This window comes from Schistocerca piceifrons, chromosome 1, assembly GCF_021461385.2.
Source record: "Schistocerca piceifrons isolate TAMUIC-IGC-003096 chromosome 1, iqSchPice1.1, whole genome shotgun sequence".
In the NCBI taxonomy this organism is placed as follows: domain Eukaryota; kingdom Metazoa; phylum Arthropoda; class Insecta; order Orthoptera; family Acrididae; genus Schistocerca; species Schistocerca piceifrons.
This window is the reverse complement of record NC_060138.1, coordinates 843473607-843477049: the sequence shown is the minus strand read 5'-3', so window position 1 is coordinate 843477049 and position 3443 is coordinate 843473607. Positions and strand designations below refer to the sequence as shown.

The 3443-nt window shown below is 43.2% G+C and overlaps 1 pseudogene; it reads left to right on the top strand.

Moving 5' to 3' along the window:
* The first annotated feature begins 435 nt into the window (after positions 1-435).
* LOC124723376 lies at positions 436-555 on the top strand (annotated as a pseudogene).
* Positions 556-3443: the final 2888 nt, after the last annotated feature.

Sequence of the window (3443 nt, the reverse complement as noted above, 5' to 3'; positions counted from 1 at the left end):
GTATTCTAACCATAAAATGAAGTCTGCTACCTGCTATACCCACAACTGAGCCTATGTGAACGTTCCATTTCATATTTCTACTGTTATTCCCAGATATTTGTATGAGTTCACCGATTCCAATTGTGACTCACTGATGTTACAGTAACAGGATGCAACTTTTTTTTTTCATTGTGTGAAGTGTATAATTTTGCATTCCTGAGTTTCCAGTCTTTGGACGACTTAGAAATATTATCAAGACCTGACTCAATATTTGTGCAACTTCTTTCAGACTGTACTTCATTAGAGGCAATTGCATCATTTGCGAAAAGTCTCAGGTTACTATTAATATTGCCCGCAAGGTCATTAATATGCTATATGAACAGCAAGGGACCCAACACACTTCACTGGGACAACCCCAAAATTACTTCTTTATCTGTTGATGACTCTCCAACCAGACCCAACGGCCTTGCCACGTTGGTAGTACCGGTTCCCGTCCTATCACCGAAGTTACGCAACATGAGGACTGGCTAGTACTTGGATGGGTGACCTTCTGGTGGAAACCGGGTGCCGTTGGGTTTAAGGACTCGCAAGTTGCCGAAGTGGCGTTCAGTTTAAAAGACTTGCACCAGGAGTGGGGCCACGCGGCGCTCCATCCAAAACAACTTGCTGTGTCCTCCCTACCAAATAATCCTAAATCCAAACACAATTTTCGCTTGATACCCCTTATCGTCGTACATTTCATAATAATCGTGGGTGTGGCACTGAATTAAATGTTTTTCGGAAATCGAGAAAGACTCCATCTACCTCACTGCCACGACCCATGGCTTTCAGTATGTCCTGTGAGAAAAATGCGAGTTGGATTTCGCATCATCGATGTTTTCGGAGTCTTTGCTGGTTGGCGTGGAGGAGATCATTCTTTCCAAGATAGCCCATTACGTTTGAGCTCAGAATACCTTCTAGGACTCTTCAACAAGTGCATGTTAGGGATATTGGAAGTAGTTTTGTGGATCACTTCCGCTACCCTTCTTGTAGATGGATGCGATGTTTGCTTTCTTCCAACTACTGCGCACGGCTTTTTGTTCGAGGGATCTTTAGCAGATAACAGTTAACAAAGGGCTAACTCAGTCCCAAATCCAGTATAGGATCTAATAAGGATTCCATCGGGCACTGTGGCTTGTGATTTTAACGATTTCAGCTGTTTCTCAATGCTACTGCCACTAATGTCTATTGCACTCACCTTTTCAGTGATACGAGGTTTAAATTAGGGCAGTACTCCTAGGTTTTCCTTAGTAAATCAACACTGTAAAACAGAGTTACGCATTTATGCTTTTGCTTTGCTACCCTTAATTTCATTCGCTAGGAACAGGACACTAAGTTTGGTGTCATTAACAGCATTTTACGGGAATTTCATTGGGTTTTGTGAAAGATCTTTCAACAATACTCTCCTGTGGTTGTCATTGAAGACTTCACGCATTGCTCTCTTGACACCCAAACTTGTTTCATTCAGCTTTTCTCTACCTATAGCCCTATACTTCCTTTCATGCCTACCATGCAGTAGTCTCTGTTTTATTCGAAGTTTCTGTATAGCGATTGTATACAGTGGAGGATCTCTGCCATTATGAACTGTCTTGCTGGGTGCATATCTATCCAGTGGATGATCAACTATTCTTTTAAAGATGAGTCATAGTTCCTCTACATGCTCCTGTCCTCTGCTAAATGTTTCAGGTTCCTCACTGACATCAAACCCTACTGTTTTTTTTCTAGTTTTCTACTTGTATTAGTTACCCTTTGTAGTTTGGTATTCATTGTTGCTATTACTGCCTCATGGTCAATGATATCAGTTTCGATGTGAACACCCGCAAAGAGATCAATTCGTTGTTAGTATATCTACTACATAAGACATTTAGCAATGTTTCATATGTGGTCTTGTGACGCCCATCACTAGCAAAATGAAATTAATCGAACTCTTCTCCAAAATTTTCAGTGTTATTAAGGAACTTACGTACAAGAAAACTGAGGTTTCTCTAAAATTTTCTGTTACACCAGAAATCGAGTCTGGTGGTCCATACAAGGATCCAATTATAGTCTTATACTCACCCTTGATACTGAACCTTGTCCAAACAATATCGCATGTAGCTTCAATTTCTGTCTTACCAGATTTGAGTTTCTTGTCCACTGCAACAAATATACTACCTCTATTTACCATTAACCTATCTTTTCGGTGTACGATTAAATTTTCATCAAAAATTTCACCGCTGTTAACTTCAGGTTTTAGCCATCTTTCGCCGGCCGCGGTGGCCGAGCGGTTCTAGTCGCGTTAGTCCGGAACCGCCCGACTGCTACGGTCGCAGGTTCGAATCCTGCCTCGGGCATGGATGTGTGTGATGTCCTTAGGTTAATTAGATTTAAGTAGTTCTAAGTTCTCGGGGACTGATGACCTCCGATGTTAAGTCCCATAGTGCTTAGAGCCATTTGAACCATTTTTTTTAGCCATCTTTCTGTACCTAGTATTATGTGAGTTTCACTAAATCTATGGAGGGCTTCAAACTCTGGCGCTGTGCTGCGAATGCTTCGGTACTTAACTACGAGAACTTTAATCCTCTCACCAGTGGGGAACTTTCGTTGGATCTTACACTGATGCTTCAGTAGGGGGAGTAGGGGGAGCGTACACTTGTCAACCCTATGACGCAAGTCAAGGAAATCAAGCCTATAGCTTATCACAAGACACTTGCGGTCTCTGGTTTTGCCTCCTACTCTACTCAGAATCAAGGAGTACGATTTGTTCTAGGGAAAATGGTGCAGATCATGAGCAAGGCTGGTATTCTCAACTTCCTCTACCAGTCGGTGGAATGATCCAAATATGACTTCGGAGCCCAGACGACAGGCATCGTTTGCGCCACAATCTGTAGTTGGTTGAACCCTGTTCCCTCAACGGCTGCCGCTATAGCCTCTTCAACATGGGTAATGAGAACTCCTGTCATACACGCTGAGTGCACGTGATGTTCCTTCCCGTCCCCTTCTGCCACTTCTCTGACGGTTGCTAATGTTCACATTACGTTTGTGCAGCCTATGTTTAACTGACGCCTACCCATTTGTATTTGCCTCTTCTTGACATAGTACACGGCTTGTTCCCCAACGGGTGAAGTGAGTCTCACTGGCCCGGTTTCAGTTCCAGTGGAACTTGTTAGTTAGTGGAACGGGTGTCCTCCCCGGTCCCTGTCTCCCCTGTAAAAGGTGCTTAGACGTCTCATAGATATGCCTTTCACAGTAAAGGGGACGAGTAGTAAGGATCCTGTATTTCCTGTAGAACAGACAGTATACACAGAAGAGGATGGTATATGCGCAGGAGAGGACGGTACTCGACGTACCTTCGGTATCTTTAGTACGTGACTCTCGGTAGCCCTCCGAACAAAAACAATCACTTGATAGCACTCAGGGAGATTTACAGCTGCTTAACTAAACGT